At 41.5% G+C, this 27,484-nt stretch overlaps 1 protein-coding gene across 4 annotated transcripts in view; it reads left to right on the top strand.

The window, feature by feature from the left end:
- Nucleotides 1-1,270: 1,270 nt before the first annotated feature.
- HELZ (helicase with zinc finger) overlaps nt 1,271-27,484 on the top strand; it is a 119,842-nt gene continuing 93,628 nt past the window's right edge. For 2 of the 4 annotated variants that reach the window (XM_081181220.1, XM_081181218.1), the window contains exon 1: nt 1,271-1,364. The gene's annotated coding sequence lies outside the window, so the exon portion shown is untranslated. Of the gene's footprint in view, nt 1,365-4,513; nt 4,678-27,484 lie in introns of all 4 variants that reach the window. The other 2 variants (XM_081181219.1, XM_081181221.1) reach the window with 2 other exon arrangements.

The raw sequence follows: 27,484 nt of genomic DNA, 5'->3' as shown, positions 1-27,484 counted from the left end.
GTCACCTGACCCAGAAAGCTGTCTGTGGACAAACGCCGGCTCCCTTGGCCTGAAAGCCAGATGAGCGCTGCAACCCCATAGTCACCTTTGGCTGGACTTAACTGTCCAAGGGTCTTTTATCTTTTTTACCTTTACTTTTAACCCCATACGAGCACAACCCTCCTCCTGCTTGCTTCACTTTTCTTTGCACCATACCATGTAAACCGCTTTGAGATTTTTTTTCTTTAAAGTATAAAGCAGTATAGAAATTATGATCATGATAATCAGGGCTTTTTATTTCAGCCAGAAATTTCTGGAACTCCGTTCCGGCAATCCTTTCTGGTGGGCCATTCTAAGAGAACGAGAGAGGTGTTTGTGGTGAGTTCCTGCACCTCTTTTTCTAGAAAAATGGCACAAGTAACAACAACAACAGCAACAATGATAAGAATAATAAATAAAATAATGATCATTATAGTAATAATAAAATTTTTTAAATGGTAATAATAATAACAACAATGATAATAATAATAAAAATTAAATGATGATGATAATAATAATAATATAACCAAGAAAATAATGATAATGGTAATAATAATAATAATTAAAAAAGGATGTTCAGTGTTTTTTTCTGGGGGGACGCAGTGGTACGCCTACCCCTAATCATTTTGTGAATCTTTGTACTTTTGTCCATTTCCTGTACAGTGATACCTCGGGTTAAGTACTTGATTCGTTCCGGAGGTCCAAACTTAACCTGAAACTGTTCTTAACCTGAAGCACCACTTTGGCTAATGGGGCCTCCTGCTGCCGCCGCGCCGCCAGAGCACGATTTCTGTTCTCATCCTGAAGCAAAGTTCTTAACCCGAGGTACTATTTCTGGGTTAGCGGAGTCTGTAACCTGAAGCGTCTGCAACCCAAGGTACCACTGTATTTATTTTCCCCGATTTGAACTATAAAATGGTGATTTCCTTGAGTCAAAATGAGAGTTCCCCTAAACATCTTTTTAGGGAAAAAAGTACTGATGATGAGGATGATGATAATAATAATAATAATAACAATGATAATGATAATAATACTAGTCACCTTGCCTGCCTCCCCATCAAATGCCTCTCCCTCTTTCCTCACCCCCTCCCCTTATAGCTGAGCAAGCAATTCTGCAGAAGCACGACCTTCCCCCTTCTTGCTTAACTTTTCTCCGCCGTGAGGCTTGTGTGTGAGAGAGAGAGGGGGGTGGGAAGGACGGGGCTGAGGGAAGAAGAGAGCTCCCCCCCGCTCTCTTTCCTTTCCTTCCCTCCCTCTCCTCTTCCCCCCTCCCTCCCTCCTTCCCCACAATGCCCTGCGAGGACGTTGACAAGTGGATCCAAGATGGCGTAGAAAAGCAATGACAGGTAAGCCGGGACTTCCCCGTTCCCTCTCGGGGAGGGCGAAGGGCGAGGAGGGGGGCGTGGGCCGGCCGAGGGGCTCGGCGGGGCCCCGGGGCTCGGGGCGGGGTCCGCCGGGGTCGGGGGTCGGGCTGGAGCGAGGAGGCCGGAGGCCGAGCGGGGCCGGAGGAGAGAGAGGGCCCTGGGGGCGCGGAGGGGCCTGCGGGAGCCCAGCAGCTCGGGGGCTGGTTCCCCCTCGGGGGTCCCAGTTGCCTCAGGGCGGGGGTGAGGGGCGAGGCGGGGCGCGGGTTCGAGCCCCGGCTGCTCCGGGGGAAGCGGGACCTTCGAGCTGCGGAAACCAGAGCCACACACCGATGGGTGGGGTGCGTGTTGGCGGGCGGGCGCGTGTTTTGGCGGATCTTTTTCTTTTCCAAACAGCTAAAAGGGGGGCATTTCAGGCCGGCGAACGTGGAAGCTTTTATTTAAAGGGCGGGGGTAGTTTAAAAAAAAATCAAAACACAAAAAAACCCCACACGCAACTCTTCAGGTTCGCGGGGACCCAAGGGCTCAACTAGACGGGCCAAGAAAAAGCGGTTTATACGCGCGGTATATGCGCGATATAATAACCTCGCGGCGCCAGGTAGCGCTGCCGAGCGACGTTGTCCTCCGCCCGTTTTCCCTGTTTAAATGGACGGCGCTCCAAAGTGCGGGGTGGGGGTGGGGTCTGGATCCAGCCCGGGGCTTTGTGGAGCTGAGCAGGGAGGACAAGGACTCCAGGATTTGAACGGGAGGCTTCCCCTCCTATCGACACTCCCCCCCCACGCTCCGCCCCTCCAAGATCGAAGTTGGAAATAAATACTAGATTAAAAGAAAGAAAGAAAAGCGACCCCTTCAACCTCTCGTGCGTTTCGGAGATGGTTGGGACGGGCAATGGTGAAATCGGAGATTGGGGTGGAAGGGAAATCGGTTCTTTTGTAAGCAGGCAAAAGGTGGGTGCCTGGAAAAGTAATGGCGTGGCAAGCCAGCGCAGGCCGTGCTTAGATCAATGGCGTGGGGAGTAAGGGAAAGTTGTGACCTTGCACCCTTTCCTAAGTGAAAATGTCGATGGAAGCAAGTGAGATTTTCAAATGGAAAAAAGGTCTATGTCACAGAGGCTTGCTTTTCTGTGGTGGTTCAAATACTATTAATTTTTAGCATTTTGATACACCTTAAACTAAAGCACGGTACTTTTTTGGGGGGGGGGCAACACCCCTCCCCTTTGCAACTAGACTTGATTGCACAAAAGTTGATGGCCAGTATTAGTTGTACTACTTGTACTTGGAATAGGCCCATTGAAATCAAGTGAGTTTTAAGTCAGTTATTTTAAAGAGTCTGCTCTGAGTATGATGAACATGGGATGTTGCCCCAGAGAACTAAGCTTTGTGAAATACAATGTTAAAAAACAACAACCTTGATTGTAACTTCCTGGGTTGGGATAGGGTTGGGATATGGAAAGGAATTTTCTTTCCAGTGGAAGCTATATTTTGGGCTCAAGGCCTGCCAGGATTTACTACATAGTTTAGCCACCAGAAATAACAGAATCCTATTCAGGCTTGGAACTCAAAACAACTTCACAGTTATGTGTGACTGAAATTAAGGATATGTTGGTGAAATAGTTGAAGCAAGGAGGGAATATGCTTGTGAGTGTAGTGCAAACTGGAAAAAAGGCTTTTTGAGTAACTTGGCTGAAGCCACACCTGAGAAACAGCCTAAAAAGTAAGAATTACTATTTCAGTACAGTATTAAAAGTAACTTTGACTGAATATTAGAGTGATATTATTTGCAAGGTCAAATATGCTGTGATCACAAATGCTGTGAATGAGGCTCTTCACTTTATAAGGGGTGCAATTCAGCACACAATTTCAAGGAAGTAAGTCCCTTTGAATTCAGTGATCTTCTTAGTAGAAAGGTATAAAATCTGAATGTCCATGTAGTTTGTGGAAATAAACCTTTTAATTTGAGGAGAAGCCCCAAACCATAGCAGTTATTTTGTGTATATTTTATTCTACTATTATTCATTTAGTAAAAGTGCAGCTTATTTATTTCATAAAATTTATTCGCTGCATGACTGGTAAAAAACAAACCTCAAAGCAGTTTACAAATTTTGAGACGTGGTTGTGTAGCAGCTGGCTTTTATTGTAAGATAAATATAAGCAACATTTTCTCTCTCCCAGGTCTAGAATCTTGTATTGTAAATGGTAAACATAATTTCTAGTGGATAAATGATTTTTTTTTTTAAGTTAAGCACTTTTAGAGCTGGAATATAGCAAAGACTGAAAAAAATATTGTAACTTTTTGTATTGTGTTTGCTTAGATAGGTAATTAGTTCTTTTTAGAAAACCTATGTCAGCAAACAACAGTTTCAACAGTTCCCAGACTTAAAGCTAAGGAGCCTACTAATGGAATTCCTTTGATGTCTTTGGAGTCATGTGATGGTCCCACCCGTAGTTGATTCTGCTGTTATGCCATAATGCCTTCATGGTTGTTGCATGGTTGTTGCTGATACCCTCTGTTGCTGATCTTCCTTGTAATCCTCCCACTTTTGAGAATTATTGTACTACGGCTAACTTAAGTATAATGAAATCTATGGTCTGAAGGACTTTAATCTTAACAGAGCTGGTTATGTAAGCAACGCCTTATTTGCAGTGAACTTTCATGTGGATCTGGTTTAGGCTTATAGAAAATATTCACAGTGCACCAAATGCATAGTGGTGAACGAGTGAGGAAGTTGATGGCTGTTGTAACAACATTTATATGCTACTTTCCCACCACTCACTTGCCCTCAAAGTGGCTTGCAGTTGATAATTTAGTGTTCTGTTGGAAGCCGCCCAGAGTGGCTGGGGAAACCCAGCCAGATGGATGGGGTATAAATTATTATTATTATTATTATTATTATTATTATTATTATTATTATTATTATTGATAGCATACAAAAAATTCTGGTGACAGCCCCCACAATCATCCATGCATTTGCTAGGTCAGCCTTCACCAATCCCATTAGCTCCACCCAGCACTATGCCCATCTGTGTTATGGGTATAGTGGTGCTGATCTCCCTTGTGAATTCATTGAGATAATGTCTGTGAAGAGTGCTTCGTAAATGCTAAATATTATTAATATTTTATTATCTTTTTTCCAGTGTAAGAAAGTACCCCATCTGTGCCATAGATATAGGACCATCAGGCAGATCTCCCTTTGGCTGCTTTGTAGCAACAGAGTAGATGCCTGAATGCAGCTCAAGAAAGAATGAATGAAAAGGAAAAGAACTCAAAAGAAGAGATGCAGGCCTCAAACTGGTGTTTGGTAGGATCCTTTTTTAATTTGGCAGAGTAAAACCTATAAATTTTCTCAAGTATTTCAATTTGTAAACTTCCATGGGGAGAATAACCAGATACATTTTTTTCCTGAAGGAAGAATCCCTTGAGAGTAAGGTACCTAAGGCTGCAATATACTAAACAGGGAGTAACGCTATAATACGAAACTTACTTACTTCATTGAAATCAGTGGCACTTGAATCTGAGTAGGTATTCGTAGCATTGTGCTGTAAGCCTCATTGAACACAGTTGTACTTCTGAATAAACAGATACAGGGTTGCACTGTAAGGAAATAATCTTTGTAGGAAGATAATATCTTATCTCGTTACCCTGATGAGGATTTCTGATCACCTTTGGGCAGACAGTGGTTTTGACTGCTGCAATACAATTTTTCTACGAAGCACCAATTTGAGGCTTGTCTGTCATTTTTTGAATATAGTTCAGCTCTTTTTATTTACATACACATCTATTCTACAACTTAATGTATAGCATAATGGGTGGAATTAATTTTTGAACTAAGTATTACAAAGTCAGAGAGTTGGAAGGGGCCTCAAAGTTCAGCTAGTCCAACCCGCTGCTGATGCAGGAAACCTATCCCTGATAAGGGTTTTTAAACAGAGGCTGGATGTCCATCTAATGATGAAGAATCCATCATCTTCTGAGGCAGTCTGTTCTGTTGTCAAACAGCTAGCAGCATCAGGAAGTTCTAATGCTTAGTACAAATAAATTTTCTTTGTCATTTGAACCCGCTGGTTTGGGGCCTACCCCTCGCAGATGTTGATGTTCACCCTGGAAGACAGAGAAGTGTTATCTTCACTTTTATAAACACAACACAAAATATTGTACAGGTGCTCCCATTTAGAGTTTATGTTTAACCTTTGCTACACCTTTTTGGTTGCAAGTGACTATTTGTATACTACAATCATAGGCTAGTTGGTGTGCTGCTCAGTGGCAAATATTACGTGTTGCAGAAGTTTTATTTGGACCTTCTGTTAATAATCTTGTGAATCACACTTGCTCTATTTCATTCATGCAATTTTTAAACCACTTAATGTAATAAAAATAGTTAACTGCTTTATATAAGCACAATAAAAATACAGTGGTACCTTGGGTTAAGTACTTAATTCGTTCTGGAGGTCTGTTCTTAACCTGAAGCACCACTTTAGCTAATGGGGCCTCCTGCTGCCGCCGCGCCACCAGAGCACGATTTCTGTTCTCATCCTGAAGCAAAGTTCTTAACCCAAGGTACTATTTCTGGGTTAGCGGAGTCTGTAACCTGAAGTGTGTTTAACCTGAAGCTTATGTAACCCGAGGTACCACTGTACAATAGTACAGTGAAATCTTGTTTCTCGAGCATAATCCGTTCGACTCCCACAATGTTCAAAAACCAAGGCTCAGTGGCTTCCGAAAAATGTTTGAAAACTGGAACACTTCTGGGTTTTCGGTGTTCAGGATCCGATTTGTTTGTCAACTAAGCCGTTCGAGAACCAAGGTTCCACTGTATTCAATAAACCTACCTACAAGCTGCAAAGAAAAAAACCCAAAACTATATACCACGGATAAAACTGAGCAGTACATAGAACAGAGAATTAAAATACAAGTCAGAGTCCATGAAAGCTTGTGTAAACATGGAAATGTTTAAGAGGCGTTTGAAGGTTATTATTGCCTCTGCATCATATATTACAGTGATGGAGGGCATTCCAGAGAACGGGTGCTACATAACCAAGAAGGTAGTCTTCCACCTTGTCACTATGTGACGCAGGTGGTGCTGTGATCTAAACCACTGAGCCTCTTGGGCTTGCTGACCAGAAGGTCGGCAGTTCGAATCCGTGCGACGGGGTGAGCTCCCGTTCCTCTGTCCCAGCTTCTGCCAAACTAGCAGTTTGAAAGCATGCCAGTGCAAGTAGATAAATAGGTACCTCTGCGATGGGAAGGTAAACGGCGTTTCCGTGTGCTCTGGTTTCCGTCATGGTATTCCGTTATACCAGAAGCATTTTAGTCATGTTTGTCACATGACTTGGAAAGCTGACTGTGGACAAACGCCAGCTCCCTTGACCTGGAGATGAGCACCATACCCATAGACACTTTTGACTGGACTTAAATGTCCAGGGGTCCTTTACCTTGACCTATTCTGCTGGTTGGGGAATAACTAACAGGGACTTCTCAGGAGGTCATAAAGATTGACTAGGGGTGGTATTCTGCTAAGTATTTTGGTCCAAAGTCGTTTAGGGTTAGATGGCTCAGTATCTAGAGCCATCTCTGTATGGATCCTATTCATATTGTCTTGTTTGCAGTGATTTATAAGCCTACACGGAAGCCTTTTTTGGCTGGACGGTGGGATGAAAAAAATCTTACGTGGTGTGATGTAGCAGTCTTCTGCCTATGCTAGGTACAGTGCCTATACTTTACTGCCATGGCTGCATGCTTCATGGTAGTTACACCCTCCACCACAGTCCCCATCTTCCAGAAAAGGTAGGTGTATAGTTGCACCTCCATTGCATTTTCTCTTTCAGCGGCTAGGAAAGGAAGGAGAAAATGCACAGCTAGTCAAAATCAGTGTTGTACTCTTAGAAGAGTTTGGATTTGATATCCTGCCTTTCACTCCCCTTCAGGAGTCTCAAAGCAGCTAACATTCTCCTTTCCCTTCCTCCCCCACAACAAACACTCTGTGAGGTGAGTGGGGCTGAGAGACTTCAAAGAAGTGTGACTGGCCCAAGGTCACCCAGCAGCTGCATGTGGAGGAGCGGAGATGTGAACCTGGTACCCCAGATTACGAGACTACCGCTCTTAACCACTGCACCACACTGGCTCTCTTAGAAAGCTCTTTGAGCAATAAAGTAAACTGGTATTCACAATTTACTTAGGATCTACATTTGATTCCTGAGCATGGTTTGACCTATTTTTTAAAATAAAAAAAATAGTCTTTATTGCTCATCCACATAGGTGCTCCTGCTCATTTACATTGTGCTAAACCATGACTTTGTGTAATGTGTAATACTTTGTGTAATGTGTAATGACTTTGTAAAATGTGTAAAACTTTGTGTAATATGGCTGATAGCCCAGATTCCACTAACCTGGTGCACTAGCAGAAGCCAGTGCAAGAACTCCTGTTAGGGCAACAGGATTTCCCATCTCTCCTCACCTTGCGTGCCCCTGTGCCTTCCCCATATTTAGTCTGGAGGGTCAGGAGAACTCCTAGAACAGCATGCTGAGAAAGGAGATAGAGGTTGTTCCATTGAGCAAGCAGAAACACTTGCATTTAGAAAAGGATCACCTTAGTGCAATGTTTAATTCCTTCCAATGTGTGGTGAACTTGACTGGCCAAGTCTTGTCTAGATTTTTTTTAAAAATGCTTTAAATAGCTTGCAATGTTATCACAGAAAGGGTAGAAGTATTTTAGACATTAATCTTTAGTTTTTAATTTTTAAAACAAATGTTACTGGTTCATGCATCTGATCTTTTTAAAAAAATTGCAGCATATCAAACAGAGTTAAAATAGACCTGCTACTGCTTTACATTGGGCTTCGCATTGAGCTCAGTTATATTTGTATTCCAAACTATTTATACTATTCATATCTAGGAATTAAACAGGTTCAGCATCTCAAAGTGGATGGTGATAAAGTCACATCCTAATATACTCTGACACATCTTTGCTATTCTGGAAATGTGATAATGAAAGCACCCTGCATTTTCATTGAGGTTCTGGCTTCATTTGAGCCATTGCAGCCACTTCAGGGATTTCATACACAAAACACATGGTGTTCATAGCTTTTCCTCCCTCTGCCCTATTTTTCCCCCTTCATGACACCTTTCACAGTGTATCTTGCTAGTGATAGACACAAAACAAGGCCTTGTTTCATCCATTGGTAATTACAGCTGTTACTGCTGTCTTAAAACTTTTCACAAAAAAGCAAGTTCTAATGCACGTCAAAGTGCAAGTAGATAAATAGGTACCACTCCAGTGGGAAGGTAAATGGTGTTTCCGTGCGCTGATCTGGTTTGCCAGAAGCGGCTTGGTCATGTTGGCCACATGACCCGGAAGTTGTACGCTGGCTCCCTCGGCCAATAAAGCAAGATGAGCGCCGCAACCCCAGAGTCGTCTGCGACTGGACCTAATGGTCAGGGGTCCCTGTATCTTTACCTTTATGTAGCCCATGCCAAGCAGATGTCAGGTAACTACTCAAGATTCTTGGAATCCAAAATCATAAACTTTTTTACTTAAAAATAAGCACTTTAAAACAAAAAAACACACAAGAGAACAGCTTGTAAAAATAAACTGTGCAGAAAAAGCTTTAGTGAATCAGTGGGTTGTATGCAAAGGTGTCCACAAACAAGCAGAATGGACTTCAGTGCATACAGGTGGATTTCCTCTTCCCTGCAGCTCCTGTGCATGCCATCAGAATCTGCTCCCAGCGGTGGAGCATGTTCCCATGGAAGCTGGGGCAGGGCGCGGAGGGTGAAGGAGCCAGCTGCACATGGCCAGCCCTCGCTATTGGAACGCTCGCCACAACAGCTATGTACCCTTCTCATGCGCCCTCCCCAAATGGCTTTGCAAGGAGTGTTTCCATGGCGGGGCGCAGAGGGCAAACAGAGGGCCTGCTGCTCCAGACTGCCGCTTCGGTGGTGAGGGCTTACCTAGCGCAGTGGGCTGACTTGGAGGGCGGTGTGAGCAGCACACGCCCAACCCAAAATTCGCCCGGGGCAATTGCCCCGGCTGCACCCCCCCCCCGCTGCACCCCTGTCTGCTTCAGAGGGTTTGGGAACTCTTCAGACCAGGGGCTGTAGTGGGGAAGTCTGCTCATGCAACAATTTATTGACTGTCTGCTATGGAATCTTTATTTTTTCCTAGAGAATGTTACATAAGAATATAAGAAGAGTTTGCTGGGTCGGGCCAATGGTCCATCTAGTCCAGGATCCTGTTCTCATAGTCTCCAACTAGATACCTATGAGAAGCATGCAAGCAAGACCCAAACACAAAAGCACTCCTCATTGCAGCAACTAGTCTTGCGAACCACATTGTCTGTAACTGTGGAAGGCAGAACATAGACACCCAGGCTAGAAGGCATTGATATTCTTCTCCTCCTTGAATTTTCCCAGTCCTTTTTTTAAAGGCATTCAACTTGGTGGCCATCCCAGCCTCCTTTGGGAGCGAATCCCATAGTTTAGCTTGCTTCTGCCAGTGGGAGATCTATAAGCAGAACTCCATTCATGGGAATCTCTGGATATAAATCAGTGTATTTAGAATTGTAAAGTCAGAGTAAGTTCGAGATCAAGGGAGCATTAACGGTTACACACAGGGGGTAGGTTGTTAATCTGTCAGTCTCGCTACCTGCAAAAGGAATAGACGTTGCTGTGTTAAAACTGAAGTCCTTTGCTGAGTCGTAAAATAGGTCTGTCTTTTAAAGTGATCTAAGTTAGCTTTGCAAGTCCTACTGTGATTTTTTTTATGATACAGTCTCCAGAAATACATCTGGTATTGAGAACAGGCTGAATTAGCTGAATGTTGTGTAATTCTTTGGGTTTGCAATGCCTGGGGACTATGTCTCGTGATCTTGCCTGTTTATAAAGGGACCATACTTCCAAGAGATTTAGTGGGTAAACAGTGAAAGGATAAGGGAAGCAGGATAGTTGATCTGCATGCTTGTATATGTTCAAATTGCCAGAAGTATTAATCAAAGTTCATATTCTCTAATTTGGAGGAACATGCTCCGGATTTCTAGTTACGTATATGGGTGGTATTCAACTAAGTTTTACATAGAGCACACCTGTTGAAATTAATGGTTCTAACTTAGTTATGTTCATTAATTTTATTTCGCCTACTCTGAGCAGGACTTGTGTAGCCTGCATGGGAGCAAAGGATACAAACAAGATAGCTATCCGCATATTGTTGACAAACTTTCTTTTTTGGAGATTTGCTTTGGCCTGCTACTGGTGTCCAGTTAAACGAGTCTTCTTCAGCTCCCTGTTTGAGTGGTGATTCTGAATCACAGCTAGAATTGTCCTCTGTATCGCTTGCTCTTGCTCTCATTTTGAAAATATGTCTATCCATATTACTATACTACACAACACAACACTGAAATGTTAAAATCTTTCTTTGATTGTCCTTGAATCTTCCTGCCACACTTGCCATCCTCTTCAGCCACACCAATGTGGTGTGTCACACCCTTTGAGAACCCCTATATTAAAAGAAAACTGGTTGCTGCAGAAGATGAGTATCTTTGTTTTTGTACTTATTAGCTGCTATATTAACTGAATATAGAAATGTTTGTTCATTGGAAAATTACTTTTCCATTGAACTGTTAGTTCAGCAGTACAAGGGTTATGAAGATTTCAGAGACAGTGGACAGTTATACAGTCCTACCTCGGGTTAAATATGCTTCAGGTTGAGCATTTTCGGGTTGTGCTCCGCGGAGACCCGGAAGTAATGGAGCACATTACTGCCAGGTTTCGCTGCTTGCGCATGTGCAGACGCTCAAGTGGTGAATCGTGACCCATGCACGCGCAGACACGGGTTGTGTTTGCTTCAGGATGCGAACGGGGCTCCGGAACGGATTGCGTTCACACTGTACTTCTGTTCCTACCCAGCTTCAGAGGAAACATGCTGCTGTGCATTTTCAGGTGGCATCTGGGTCCACAACAAAATATTAAAGGGATATGCTGAATTCCTTTCCAATTCCTAGTGCACACTGATGTATTGGTGGCTGGGGGAAGTAATCAGGAAGCTTTGGTAAGTAACAGGTAGGTTTGCTAGGTTTGCACTTATGTTGTGTCACTGATCAATTTGTCAGACAAAGCACTGCTAGTTGGAGTGTGTAATACAGCTTCACTAAATACAGAAGAAGCAGAGTTTTAACTTGGAAACTTTTTAAGTTGGCTTCATATAGAATGGGCATAATGTAGAAGTAAATTTGTTAAAGTATACGCAAACCAGACTAGCTGTGAGCAGTATGCCACCGTTTGAGAACAACCTGTTTTGGGAGTAAAAGTCTAGCTCTGTTCTGGATGCTATATTTGCCTCATACTATATTGTAAAAATTCAGACTTGTAATGCTATCATGGACGTATGTCCCTTTGGTGCAAAACTCTATTTCAAATCTCCAATAATATTTTCCCCAATATTCTACAACATTTTGAAGAACTGTCCAGCTGACCATGTTTAGGTTTAAACACATGTAACTGGAAAAGTGTTCTGATGATTCAGCGGGGTTCGTTTAGACGCAGTGGTGTCCAAACTTTTTCCAAAGAGGGCCAGATTTCTTGAAGTGATGGGCTGTGAGGGCCGACCAAAGTTACTTACCTTTTTTAAGGATTGAAGTAGTTGAGGTTTTTTAAGGATTTTACCCCAGGAAATAAACTGCCACAGGGGCCGGATTAAACCGACCGGTGGGCTGCATTAGGCCCCTGAAACGGACATGCCTGGGAGAGGTAGTTGATAAAATCTGACATAATAAATAGGTATTCTCCATCCTACTGATATAAAAAGAAACCTCAGAAGAAACCAGCTTATCTATATAAGTTCCAGTTACAGGTAATTTCATAAGTACTACCCAGATGAATCAGTAGTGTTAATATGTTGATAGAGACATGTTTTGTATGTGTTCTGATAGGGCAATGGTTTTCAAAGTGTAGTCTAGGGAGGTCTGAAATCCTTTGGCAGCTTATCAGGGGAAAAGTAATGAAGGTCAGTATTCCCAGAGACACAACTTGCTCAGCATTACTATGCGGCTGTAGGGGCATATTCCGTGTTCACACAGGACAGAAGCAAGGACCAGCAGGCCTGGTATGTACACTGCACACTATGATATGCCTCAAAATCCTCTAATAATAGGGATTCCTCGGGAGAAAAGCTAATGTGGAAAGGGTTTCCCGAAAGTAGAATCAAAATCACTGTGCTGGGTGCTCCTTTTCAAAACTGGATTTTGATTCCATTTTGAGTTAGTGGGATTCCCTCCCACAAAACTTTCTAAAGTTTTGGATTTAAATGCAAGAGTAATAATCCTCTTTAAGAATTTTTTTTGGGGAGGGCAGTAAATGTCTTCATTCTGAAATATGTTTTGTAAGTATGTCTCTAGACTTTGAATCTGGAATGCTTGATGAGGGATTTAAGCTAAACAGCAAAGTGTTGCTCCCCTCCTTTATGCAACATTTACAAACGCAAAGCTGTAGTATTGAATTTTTATAGTATTTCCAAGCTGCTTGTCTTAAAACGTTTCTGCAAGTTTGCTTGCAATGAAGATTGAATTATTTTTATAACATTAGAAGTTAATTACGCCTTCAACCAGAAACTGTAGAAAATAAATAAAAGATGAGAGATGCTTCTAATGTGGGCTCGATTTGTGGGTGTGTTTAATTGTTTGCACTCTACTTTTAGTGGGGGAAGGGATTAGCAGGCTGCTAGCATGCTAATAAGAATTAGTCCTTGTGAACAACATACTTCTATAATCCTGCATACACTTCACCACTTAACTGTCTCTGTTTCATGGCAGCTGGCTTTTAGGACAGTATGATCGCATCTTATGCAGGGGTTCAGTTCCAAGAGTTCTACGCATGCACAAAAATCTATATATTGGTGTCTAAAGGATTTTCTTAAGAGTGATTTTGATGTGATGCTAGGAATGAGGATTGCAGGATGCCAGTTGATCTTTTTTATGTTCTGACAGTTTTGAGTAGTTCATGTTCAGCAAAGTTGACTGTTATAGTTGGAGTCCTCAGGTGGATGTAATTCATTTAAGTGTGAGATACAGTGCTGACTGAAACATACTTCCTTGCCTCCATCCCTTTGCATCCCCCCCCCACTCATACACAATTCTGTTGTTGGCTTACATGGATGAGTTGTCTTAGCCCTTGCTGTGCTCCATAGACACTTGTGTGTGTGTGGTTGCACCCATCATTCCACTGTAGTTATGGCCCCGATTCTCACTTTAGAGCAAGGATGGGGGAACTTGTTGCCAGATATTGTTGGAATGCAGTTTCCACTAGCCCCAACCACCTTGATGTATGGTCTGGGTTGATGGGAGTTGTATTTAAATAACAGTTGTAGGATCATGACTTCCCCACTCGTTCAGTGTATTTGGGGGTGTATAGCACGTTAGGGAGACTTGGCAAAATGAGTCTTTGCAACTGGGTTCTATAAAAGGAATAGTCCCATACCAGTTGTTCTGATTTATATTTAAAGGAGCCAAGCCTCCCGAAACATTCCTCTCATTTTCAATTGCACTATGTGAAGCAGTAATAAAGAGAATAACTCTTCTGTACGTGCCACTATGTTACACCAAGGACTTTCTCCTTTTGAAGATCAATCTAGGGAAAAGCTGTTCACACTGTGCTGCTCTGTATTGAATCCAATTAAAACCCTTGCCAATCTGCTATTATTGATAAGGAGGCCAATTGAAATCCTGCTTATATCTTCTTCATTGATCAGTGTGTTCAACAGAGGTAAATATAAAGCAAGATATGTTGCTGTGACGTTCACCAGTTGGCGAGGATGATGGCAGGAGGGAGCAAGGCTTTCTTTTTGCTGAGCAATTGGGAAGAATATTTTGCCTAATATCTCTCGAATGACAGAGACTAGAAACTTCGTTTGAAAAAAGTAAGCTAGGAAACCAAATTGCTGATCTATTCATTGGGCAATGAGTTGCATTACAAAATAAGTCAGAACTTGATTAACTAGGCAGGGGTAGCCATTGTGCCACCCAGATGTTGTTGGACTTCACCTCCCACGAGCCCCAGACAGCGTGGCTAATGGTCAGAAATGATGGTAGTCGTAGTCAGTGACATCTGGAGGGCAGCATATTGGCTACATTTGAACTATGGCAACACTAAGCTTGTGGGTGCTTGCTATGTCACCATGCCAGTTTCCAGCAAAAGTATGACAATGCTTGAAAAAAATTCAGCAAGTGCTTTAAGGCTAGAGTAGGGTTGCTAATTTGCCTTACCTATCTCTTCCCAAATTATGTACAGGAAGTAAGCTAACAGGTAAAGGGCCCCTGGACCGTTAAGTCCAGTCAAAGGTGACTATGGGGTGCGGCACTCATCTCGCTTTTCAGGCCAAGGGAACCAGTGTTTGTCCACAGACAGCTTTCTGGGTCATGTGGCCAGCATGACTAGACCGCCTCTGGTACAACGGGACACTGTGACGAATGCCACAGTGCACGGAAACGCCGTTTACCTTCCCGCTGCAGCGGTACCTGTTTTATCTACTTGCACTGGTGTGCTTTCGAACTGCTAGGTTGGCAGGAGCTGGGACAGAGCAACGGGAGCTCACCACTGTAACGCAGATTTGAACCGCTGACCTTCCGATCGGCAAGCCCAAGAGGCTCAATGGTTTAGACCACAGCACCACCCCCTCCCTTGCACAAGAAGTAGATTTACATTGGCTAATTTTGCTTTGCATTTGGAGGAGCAACTCCTTTCGATATTCTCAACTTCCACTTTCATCCTTGCTCAGAGGATGTCATCTGAGATGCAGTTTTAATGTGACCAAGTAAGAAGGAATATGTCTACCTATTTAGTCATACCTTCTTAATATCTTTGCTAGACTAATAATGGCACAGATTACATGTGACTATAGGACAGGTAAAAGTACATGATACTGTAGGAGAGAGAAGTTAACTCTTAATACTGTGTTTCCTTAACATTTTGTAGCACTAAATTGAGAACCTTGCCCAGAAGTTCTTACTGGAGTAGTTTCAGCTTAAAGAATCAGCAGCATAGGTTTTATTTGGGACTTTTGTATACTGTATTCAGGCACTATTTTCATTCAAAGTTCTCTGCCCTACCCTTCCTAGCTGCTGTGATTAAATCAAAATATTCTGGGTGGGACGCAAGTCTCAAATGCATGGAGTGTGCAGCTGATAAATTTCCTGGTTTGGACTGTGTATTTGGGGGAAGCTTAGAAAACCACTGGGCTAAAAGCAGATTGTTGAGGATTGTTTAGGATAATATGCAGTAACTGTTAAAGCATTTTCCATATGTTCCTTGTCAAATATTTCTTTCTTGTAAAAATGTAACTCGCTACGGGGCTTGAAGAGAATTGCCTTTGCATTTTAAATAAATGATAACTACTCTATTGGGACACTAATTGAAATATCTAAAAGCTGTTATCTTCTTTTTTATATACTTGGTATACTAATGTTATTGGTAATACCCATGCAAATGCCCAATTTCCTACCAATTCCAAAGAAAACAGGTTTTTTTGTTAGTTTGCTTTACGATTGTCATGTAGTGTACTGCTTTCCTTCACAAGCTGCAATATCAACCATTAGAATGAAAAAATCTTCAAGTGCTGTGAAACTGGTCTGTTTTTATTGTTGTTTTGTGTAGAGTGAACCCTGCTGGAAGCATTCAGATGTTTTCAGTATATTTTGCAATGTTGGACCCTTTGTATGTGTTTGTATGACTGTGGATTAAAGTGCAGTAGGTAAGGAAATGATCACTGAAGGCTATTTTGCAAAAGTAGCATGAACTAATGCTGGGACGGGGAACTGTAAGTTGTTGGACATCAGCTCACATGGTCAATGGTTAAGATTCAGGAATGATGGGAGTTGAAGTCCAATGACAGGAGAGCCACGGGATAATCATTCCTGACCTAGGGAATTCTGGTAGACTCAGAAAAGCCATACCAAAAAGTTAAAGCTTTCACCACATATTTAACAGTACAGTGGTACCTCTTGTTACGTACTTAATTTGTTCTGGAGGTCCGTTCTTAACCTGAAACTGTTCTTAACCTGAAACTGTTCTTAACCTGAAGCACTGCTTTGGCTAATGGGGCCTCCTGCTGCAGCTGCGCCACCGGAGCACAATTTCTGTTCTTATCCTGAAGCAAAGTTCTTAACCCGAGGTAATCTTTCTGGGTTAGCGGAGTCTGTAACCTGAAGCGTATGTAACCTGAAGCATATGTAACCTGAGGTACCACTGTATTGTGTATTTAAAAGTGCTTCCATTTTTGTTAAGCTCCCCCCACATCATATGACCCACTAATAACAGAGAATTGTGGGTGCAGCTTGGTGAAAGGATTGTTACCACTGTCATAGTGCAGGTATGAAGCTCAGTAGACTGCATTTACTTTTACAGTTGGCCAGGTTTTGCCATCTTTTGTGGCCAATAACTTAGGAGATTGATGAACTGTTAATACTTTTCTCAAGGCTTTTGGAAGATATGCACATAAGTTAGACATAGTTCTCTATATGCATCTGACTATTTCTTCTGGCTCAGGACACCTCTGATTATTGTCAGAAGTGTGTGAGAACATGCCACTGTCAACTTGCTTTTTGTTGTGTTTTGGTAGTGCGTCCCCTCCCCACCGTGACATAATGATGGTGGCAAAAGTCACCTTCATATATACGAAGAAAATCACAGTAGTATTGGTCTTGGCATTGACTGACTAGCATGAAACAAAATGTAGGCAAAAGTTTTTACCAGTGCAAAATGCAACATAGGCTTTGGCACGGTGCTCCCTTTATGCAGTTTAGCTTCTTATCTCCTTGATTGGATAAAGGGCTTTTAAACACCTCCCCCTGCCGCTGTGTGACTACTGACAGAGTTCATCTCTCATGCATCTTATCTTTGAATCCTCTTTGCTTGAACCACATGAGCAATGGTTTCTACCAGAACCACAGCTGTTGCTCACACTGGGGATCACACAGTGTGTGTGTGTTTTATGTGTATTGAAGTATTTTGATTGTTTTTTGGTTCACGGGGAGTGGGGGAAGCTGCTATGGTGTGCAATAAATGGCAGTTCTGGGCCAAAACTTCCCCCCAAAACTTTTTGCTATGGGTGGTGGTGGAGAAATAGATATTACATCAGGAAGGTGAAGGAAACTGCATTCCCTCTTCTGCATTTTTTGGGAGAGCCAACTTTTGGCAAAACTGGAGAAACTGAGTTTTAAGCTGATTTTCATGTTGTATTTTCTGAAGGGGGTTGTAAAAGTTGTGGGCACGTGTGTGACTTTTGCACTCCTCAAAACTCTGGAAGGTGAAAGGGGGACCCACTGGAAATAAATTGGAAAAGGCCCACTGTGGGGAGGCAGACTCTGCAGAAATTGTGTCCCCTTTCCACAGAATGAAGCCTCCACTGGACCATAGAGCCTTCCGTCTGTGTGAAGGACACTGTTGGATACATCCCATTGCATTTCTTGCAAATGTTTATTACCTATTGGAGTGCTTGGAAGAGAAGGATGGTAATTTAAGCAGCCAAATAGTTTCTTTGAACTTTTAATTCCCTAACAAGCCATAACTTCTACTATTATTCAGCTATTATTTTCAAGATTTTGGGGTGCGCGCTGTGCTTTTCCAAGGGCTCAACTTTGAAGGCATATTTCTTATTTCAATCAATGGTTTCCTCCCAAACCCTCCATTGTGATACATTTTAAGGGATAGGTTCATGCAGTTCATTCTGAAAACATTGATTGGAAAGACTGATAAGTTTAGGTAGTGATTTATTGCTGTTGTCAGTCAGCCACAGTCATATATACTCTAGTGAAGTTTTTAAATTAAAAATGGGCATGCCATTATGTTTTCTAAAGTGAATGCAAAAGAACCATAATCACTTGTCTCAAGAAGTATTTAAGATATTTCTGTGGTCCATATGGTGCTCTGACAGTGGAATGCAGCAATTCACTTAAAGAATTAAATCAAGTATTTTGAAAAAGGTCAGAAGGTCAGTAAGGATCAATATATATTTCCTAAGGCTCAGACAGAGCTACTCAATCTTCACCAATATATTTTCAGGATTTCTCTTAGACAGCACAGAAGTGAGAAGCACTCAGTGTGTTTTTCCTTTCCACAACCAATAACAATCTGTGGGGCCCATAAGAAGCTGCAAGAAGAAAGGGCATCAAGGGTACAGATGCAAAATTAAGCCTTATGAGTGTTTTATACTATACTGGTAAACATGTATTTTTAAAAGACCTGTCAATATATTTCTGCAGTTCATCACACCATTTTCTGTTGAGAAAAGAAAAACCAAATAGGTTTCCTTCCAAAAAGCATATTAAAATAATACAAATGGGAAATATAAGATTGTAAAGCTGTTGTATCTCGATTGACACCATACCATAGCAGGAGGACCAGCCAGATTGCAGGGTACATTTATATTTATCATTTCTGTAGCACTTTAGAGTGCTACACACACTTCAATTTATCATCTAAGTAATTTTTACAACAGCTACATTATTTTTGGTTTTGCTGCTACGATTAGTTTTGTTATTGCCTTTCAAATCCTTGGGAACTGCCCCAAGTATATATTGATACAGAAGAGTGGAATATAAATTACAGCATAACTCTGAAAGTTATGCTGCTATTGTAGATCAGGGTCTGAGGCTGAGAGAGAGTGTGTGTGAGAGAATGGGACTTATGTGCAAGTGTGTATAGGACTGCAGCTATGGTCAGGAAACTCACGAGGGCCTCCAGGAAGATGGTTGGGTACAGATAGTTGCAGATGCAGCCATTCCCTGTGGGCTACAGTAGAGGAATCAAATCATGCTGAGAACATGTTAAACTGAAGTAACTCTTCATGTGAATGTATCCCAGCAGCATGTTACCGTACTAAAATGGTTATATATTCTTTGAAAATGGAGTTTTTGAATGCATCAAATCAACCATTACTGTGCTATGTTGCAGTAGTGCATAACCGTGTGTGGTTTTCCAAATGATAAATGCTCACTTTGGTACCACTCTGCACATGCTCCTTTTTGCATGTTTATTTTTGTCTTATTTCTGAGCCATTTATCCAACCATGAAATTATTTTTTAAAAAACAGATTTTTGTGTGTCCAGAAGAGCATGATATTTATACTATCCCAGGAGTTCCCAAACAGTGGTCCATGGACCACTGGTGGTCTGTGAGCTTCATTAAGGTGGTGTGTGGTGTGTCTGTAAAAATACATTTAAAATTGTACAGCATCTAGCACGGTGCAGTACAATTTGTACAACAATAGCCCACCAAGTTCTTCAACAAGTTTCCAGTGGTCTGAGATGGGGGAAAGGACTGGGGGAGGGGGCAGTGTATATGTGTCTCTTTATCTTCAGCCAACAACTCCTTCCATTCTCAGGACTCTCTGTGACTACTGAGGAATGACACAAACAACTTTATTTTTCCTTGTCTTCCCCTACACACCAGCCAATTTACTTTTTGTTTACACTTTGTGGTACCTATTATTGCTGAAAGACTCTAAAGCCTGCAAGTCCCAGTTCTGAGGATCTCTTCAGCTACTCTAAGCACTAAACCATGGGTAGGCAAACTAAGGCCTTGGGGCCGGATCCAGCCCAATCGCCTTCTAAATCCGGCCCGCGGACGGTCTGGGAATCAGTGTGTTTTTACATGAGTAGAATGTGTCCTTTTATTTAAAATGCATCTCCGGGTTATTTGTGGGCCATAGGAATTTGTTCTCTCCCCCCCATATAGTCAGGCCCCCCACAAGGTCTGAGGGACAGTGGACCGGCCCCCTGCAGAAAAAGTTTGCTGACCCCTGCTAAACTACCAAGTGGCTTTTACTTGTAACTTCTCTGTGAATAATTCCTCCTTGGGATATTAGAGGGGTTGCTCTTTCTTTCTCTATGGCATTGTCTGTCTTTTAGCAGCAGCAGAGGTTTACCCATCTCCTGAACGGGCAGCCATGCATACTTTGGGTAAGCTGTTTTCAGCCTGGTGGGTTGCAAGTTGTGCAAAGGTACTCTGATATTTTTGATCTACCCTATACCCTATGTATTGGAAGATAACGTATGTGCAGTTTTAAAAGGTTTTCTGTGTTTTAATCTTTTAACTAAGAAAACAACACAAAGAAAACAACACAAAGGTACCAGAATAAAATATCCAATTGAAAATATACGATATAGAATCAGATTAAAATTGCTGCCACTAGTACAGTGGTACCTCGGTCTACGAACGGTCCTGTTAACAAATGATTTGGACAACGAACTCCGCAAAACCGGAAGTAGGTGTTCCGGTTAGCAAACTTTGCCCCGGAAGACAAACGGAAGCCGAACGGTGGAAGGGCACTGGCAGCGGGAGGCCTCAGTAGGGAAAGTGCGCCTCAGTTTAAGAACACTTTGGTTTAAGAACGGAGTTCTGGAATGAATTAAATTCGTAAACCGAGGTACCACTGCAAGCAGTTGCAAAGTGTCTGATTCTCTTCTATATGGTACAGAAATAATGAGAAACCATCTCATGTGCCATAATTCCAGGATAGGGTATTTGGCATTTCTAACATTGCTTAGTGGGTTTTATTTGCATGTGGGCAATCCAGTCTTATGGTTTTGCTTTATCTGTTTTGTAACAACAGAGGTTCTGGCTGATGCAAGGCAAAGGGTGGAGGAAAGAGCCAATAAGTAGTTGTGCCAGCAGCATTAAGTTGATTATGGCATGTGCAGCTGCCCATGGCTCTGTCTTGCTCTTCAGCTCTGGCGTGTGGTTTGAAGTTTGCAAAAGCAAGTTACAAGAACACCGCCACTTGCCTAGTATATCAAATATTCTACAGAGAGGAAGCATTAGTTGCTAGAGGTCAACTAGCATATTATTACCCTTCTCATTGAGCAACTTTTCCTACCTAGAGGGAATTCTAAAATGATTTCCATAATTGCAGGGAGGAACTTTACAGTCAGGTAGTACTTAATAAATGGGATCCTGAGGCTTGTCCTATGTACATAGGTTATACATGTGGATTAAGCCTTAGGACTCTCATACCTTCACTCACTGCATGTAAAATATTTGATGTGAACTGGGGCTTACACAAATAAACACTTGGTCATAGAATTCTTACACCCTTCCTTCCACTCTTCTCCCCCCCCCCCATATTGTGTGAATGTGGCCTATTGGCATAAGCCTTTATACAGTGGTACCTTGGGTTACATACACTTCAGGTTACAGATGCTTCAGGTTACAGACTCCACTAACCCAGAAATAGTACCTCGGGTTAAGAACTTTGCTTCAGGATGAGAACAGAAATCGCGTGGCAGCGGGAGGCCGCATTAGCTAAAGTGGTGCTTCAGGTTAAGAACAGTTTCAGGTTAAGAACGGACCTCCGGAACAAATTAAGTTCTTAACCCGAGGTACCACTGTGCAGTGGTCATTAGTTAATTAGTAGTCACTAGTTCCTTGTCTGTGAATCAGCTCTAGGTAGTTTTAAAGCCAGATCCTAAATGTGTCGTTTCAAAGCCAGAACCAGAAATGTGTTCATAGAGTTAATATTAATGCATTATGCCAAATGTCACAACTGAAATTATGGCCGTTTATATTTGCTTTTTTTCTTTTCACACAATGCATTGCTATGGGGAAACCTATTCTTGCTGTGTGTGTTTTAACACTATCTGACAAAACTTCAGCATTGTTCAGCTCTGTAATTTTCCTTTTACTACTCTGTAAGATAAGTAAAAAACCTTGTTTCTTTTCCTTGAGATATGAATTTTGTTTTGTCTTTGGGCAGCTGAAACAAAAAGACTCTAGCTTGTTATGCACAGGGTAACAGAAATAAAATGATTTTATTTTATTTTTTTATGTAGTGCCCATTGAAAAGTAGGCGAGCCCTTTAAAGTTGCTGAGCTTAATTTCCAAGATATTTTTACTATGACTCGCAACTGAACAGTTAGCATAATGATCCCTGAGAATAAATTTAGTTCTAAACTTATTTGATAGCTATATATGGTTGCTGTTTGTGGACAAAGTCTTCTACAGTCTATCAAAGAGCTGCATCTGCAAAGGAAAATCTTTTGCAGCCTGGCTTGAATTTAAGATGGTGTGCATGTAAGAATCGGACGCATACTTAAGCATGTGCTCCTAATTTTTCATTCTTTTAACCGTGGCTTGAACTTCCCTGCGCCTGACTTCATATATAATGGCGTGCCTGTGGGAGGTAGGTGTGGTTTTCCCAAAATGGCTTGGTGGACCAACCTCTGAGACCTGGCAAGCCGAATTAGGCTTGTAGGCTAGACGTTCCCCCACCATCGGCCTGTCTCCTTATCCATGTACAACGTAGTGTATGAGACAACTAGACAATAGGATCTGCAACTGACAGAGTGATGAGAACAAACGTATCAAAGTCTAGAGCTTTAGAGATATTGTTGAAAGAAATATTTTATCTTTTGATGGGAGTGGGTGGGTATTTTGCAGTACAAAATGTTGACCAGATGTGAATGCTTTCCTTTTGGTTTACTGGTGGGATGACATAGGGTATTCAAAAGGTAAACCCTTTAAAAGATGAATGCTGATCCCATTGTTTCCACTGTGGTTTTTCCGAAGCATTTTCCAATTTAATAAAGAAAAACTGGTGTTGCTTTGAACTTTGTCAGGATTGTTCTAGGATACAGTTTGAATGATCCAAAGATTCCTATGGAAAATATGATTTCCCACCAGCAGCCATACTTGTCTCCTAAACTGCAGTTTGATTAAGGAGATAATAATTTGGCAAGCTATGAATGAATAGTTAAAAAAAAAAATCACATTAATGCCTTTGAACTGTAGATGTGCCTGAGACCCAGACAGGCTGTAAAAAGGTATTGTTAAATGTTTACGTATCGAAAACCAACAATTTCCTCTAACACTTCCCCTAAAAGTTTTTATTTCTCTTCAGCAGGGGGTTCATTTACAAGCATTTTTACAAAGCAAATTCTTTGGTTCTTCATTCAAAGGTGAAATTCAACAGGCGTGCGGGAATTGATTTCAGTTCGTTTTGTTGCAAATAGTTGTATTCATGCGTTTTCTTTAATTTTTTGCCAGAAATATTCTGGCCATTTTAAAATGGTCATTTTAAAATCTGACTGTAGATAAATAGCATTGAAGCATGGCTCAGAAACTGGGTTGTAAGTTAGCTTGATCATTACACTACAGGAAGTGCTTTGTGCTTTCATACAAAATGAGCACTAAACATCAGTGTTTGTAAGAAGTGAGAATGGCTGCTACTATAATGATTATTTGAAATTATTAGTCATTTTTCTTATAAGAAGTAACACAAAGCAACTTAGAAATATGCATTAAAAGCTACATAAAACTAAAACAGAGTAAAATACATTCATGTTTATAAAAAGCAGGACTGAGACTTCCCACCCACTGAAGGAGGCCACATAATTAAAAACCAAAGGGTTGGTTGGAAAAGAAACATTTTTGCCTTCTAAACTTTTTGCCTTTTGGCTTCTAAACATAGGTAAAGTGGTACCTCGGGTTACATACGCTTCAGGTTACAGACTCCACTAACACAGAAATAGTGCTTCAGGTTAAGAACTTTGCTTCAGGATGAGAACAGAAATCGTGCTCCGGCGGCTAAAGTGGTGCTTCAGGTTAAGAACAGTTTCAGGTTAAGTATGGACCTCCGGAACAAATTAAGTACTTAACCCGAGGTACCACTGTAATAGGAGATTGCATTACATTGATAGGGAACTTAAATGCATGTCATATTCATGACATTCAGAGAATTGGTATTTGTATAATGGTAGATTTGCAACTGTTTTGAAATTAAACAAATGAAGTATATTTTTCCAACCAAGTATGCCCGTTTTTGATTGCAATAAAAAGGCACTTGAGAGCTTGTCACGGTTTGTAAGAAATGGCATGCAGTTACTAGAGCTGGGTGATATCAGCTTTTCGACATCACGGTTTATCGCCAGCTAAACATTGCGGTGTGGCGATATACCACAGTGTTGAAAGAAACAAGCTGCATTGGCCTCTGCCCGTGAGACACCAGGTGAAACTGCCCCAGCTCTCACCTCGGGAACCGAGGCAATTTCACCTAGGCTCGCAGGCAAGGACAACGCAGCTTGATTATAAATAGAGCCTCTTAAGTGCTTTGCAAAAAAGGGGGGGAAAGTGTACTGGGGACTTCAGGGGGAGGAAAATAATGGGAAGGCTCATTATGCCAGAGAAATCCTATTCTGTTATCGCTAAAATACTTCTGGTTCCATGGAATGTGAGAGTATAGCACTATAACACCATTGGGCTGGAATGCCATACAATTAAGGCCCCCCCCCCACTTTTCTAGCCACTGTCATTCACCATGTTGCTAAAATAGCCATGAATGGAAAGATTTTTCATTGTTGTTGTTTAGTCGTTTAGTCATGTCCGACTCTTCGTTCCACTGCCTCCCGCAGTTTGGTCAAAGTCATGCCGTTAGCTTCGAGAACACTGTCCAACCATCTCGTCCTCTGTCGTCCCCTTCTCCTTGTTCCCTCCATCTTTCCCAGCATCAGGGTCTTTTCCAGGGAGTCTTCTCTTCTGATGAGGTGGCCAAAGTATTGGAGCCTCAGCTTCAGGATCTGTCCTTCCAGTGAGCACTCAGGGCTGATTTCCTTAAGAATGGATACGTTTGATCTTCTTGCAGTCCATGGGACTCTCAAGAGTCTCCTCCAACACCATAATTCAAAAGCATCAATTCTTCAGCAATCAGCCTTCTTTATGGTCCAGCTCTCACTTCCATACATCACTACTGGGAAACCATGGCTTTAACTATACGGACCTTTGTTGGCAAGGTGATGTCTCTGCTTTTTAAGATGCTGGATTTTTCATTAATACTACTGTATTTTTAAAATTAGCATTATCGTACAATAGTACTGTAGCTCCATAATACCAAATAACAGCAACATTGTAGCATGGTGGTTTTGGAGTGTGAGCTATTTCTCTTCTTCCAGACCTTTGCCTGATTAAACAATCTATGGCCTTTTAAATGTGTTGGGGAGGTTATTGTTGTGTTATATGTTTTGTGCTTTTATACTGTAAACCACCCTGTGATCTTTGGATGAAGGGCAGTACAGTATATGCATTTAAAATAATAATAATAATACTAATACATCTCATTTAAAACAAAAATCACTGAGCAAGCCATCATGTCCAATGCAAATATTACAACGAATGTCTGAAAGGCTTCAAATGTCCCCACCCATAGCAGCTCAGTTTCACACACTGGTGTGGGCAGAAACAGGGAAGTGCAGTACTCAGTACTGTGTTGAAAGTCAATGGCAATTCTGCTTATAGTTTACAGCTGAAGATTAGTATCAGGTATTAGTATCAAGTATTAATATTGGCACCAGGGGCAATTTTATAGTTTGTATAAACAATGAGGCATATGTCAGAACGATGCATATGGTCTACATCACAGTTTGGCTTGCATGAAGCACTCGTATTTAAATATTTTAATTATTATTTTTTCTCCTTCCTGTATAAACCCTGCAGACTAGCACTGCTGCTGATACAATATAACATTTTAGTTGTGGACAGTATTCTAAGCGATGGAGGTTATTATGTATCATTTTGGGTTTTTGTGACGATTTTAGCATACAGTATTTGGGGATGGTGCTCTTATTGTATGTAGTTGTTTTATCTTTGTTTTAAATAAAATTTGGGGGTGGAATATTAGCACCAGGTATTGTTAGGAGGCAAGCATCTGGACATCTTAACATAATTATTATGATCATTATTTATTAAATTTGTTATCTTGTTCAAGGCAACCAAAACGACATACAACCAAATAGTAGCCTGTTATTGACATAAATCTTGGAGACAAATGTCCACATATGTTTATGTCGAGGAAATCATTTGTAGAGTTGTTTGAAAAAATTGTATTACAGTGGTACCTCGGGTTAAAAACGCTTTGGGTTACAAACTCCACTAACCCGGAAGTAGTTCCTTGGGTTGAGAACTTTGTCCCAGGATGAGAACGGAAATCGTGTGGTGGCGGCAGCGGGAGGCCCCATTAGTGAAAGCGTGCTTCAGGTTAAGAATGGTTTCAGGTTAAGAACGGACCTCTGGAACAAATTAGGTTCGTAACCCGAGGTACCACTGTAGTTACATATAAATATTTTCTCATCTGTAAAAGGAATGGTAAAATGGTATCCGGGATTGAAGACTGCAATCCTAAGTACACTTATATAGGACTGAGCCCTACTGAACATAGTGAGACTTAGTTCTGAGTAAACATTCATAGTACTGCTTTGTAAGACTGGTATGGCCAGAGAGAGGAGGGGAGAGACAGCCTGTGACCTTTCTTGTATCAGGAAATTTTTTATGTCTGATGTTTTACCATTTTTTATGTGCTGTAAGCTGCCCAGAGTGGCTGGGCAACCACAGCCAGATGGGTGGGGTATAAGTAATAAATGATGATGATGATGATGATTAGTCCTGTTGGCAATTCTTGAGATCAAGAGCATTACATTTGTGTGGATCCTTTATTCCACAGAGAGCAGAACATATTTTCAAATGCATCTTGTATTAAGTTGGTTTATCTATTAACCTCAATTTTAATTTAAAGCATATTATTATTATTATTACATTCTTCACCATAAAGTCCAAGGGCAGGTAACAGCAATTTAAAATAAAATATTAAAAACCATTTTAGAAACAAAGAATTACAGTCACCGAAAGGGTGAGGCCTAAAAATGTGCACCTCGGGTGTCAAAGGCCAGGGTAAATAAGTTTAGAAGATTTGTCTTAGTGGGGTTTTCTACCAAATACAGAAACAAACATAGGGTGCAAAGTTTAATAGGAAGATGAATGAATTTGAAGCTTTGCTTCATTTTAATATGAAGATTTAATATGTTAGCGCCAGAATGCAGGTTACACCAGGGCTGGTTTACGGTTGAAGATTAGTATTGGGTATTAGGCAAGGTGAGGAAGCTGATTTTGGATGCCTCAAAATGGCTAGTTATTTAATTTATAATTACTGTATTTTGCATGAAGAGGTGGTTGTGGAATTTCTTCCTTGGGTACCAAAATAACCTGGCTGGTCTTGGCTACTACGCGCCTTGACTCGATGTGGGGTCAGAGCCCCATTTGCTGTGCCAGCTAAGGCATTGGGATGTTTTGGTGAGGTAAAAAGGCAC

The sequence above is a fragment of the Podarcis bocagei genome (assembly GCF_964188305.1).
Source record: "Podarcis bocagei genome assembly, chromosome: 2".
NCBI lineage: Eukaryota > Metazoa > Chordata > Lepidosauria > Squamata > Lacertidae > Podarcis > Podarcis bocagei.
This window is presented reverse-complemented; position numbering and strand designations above follow the sequence as displayed.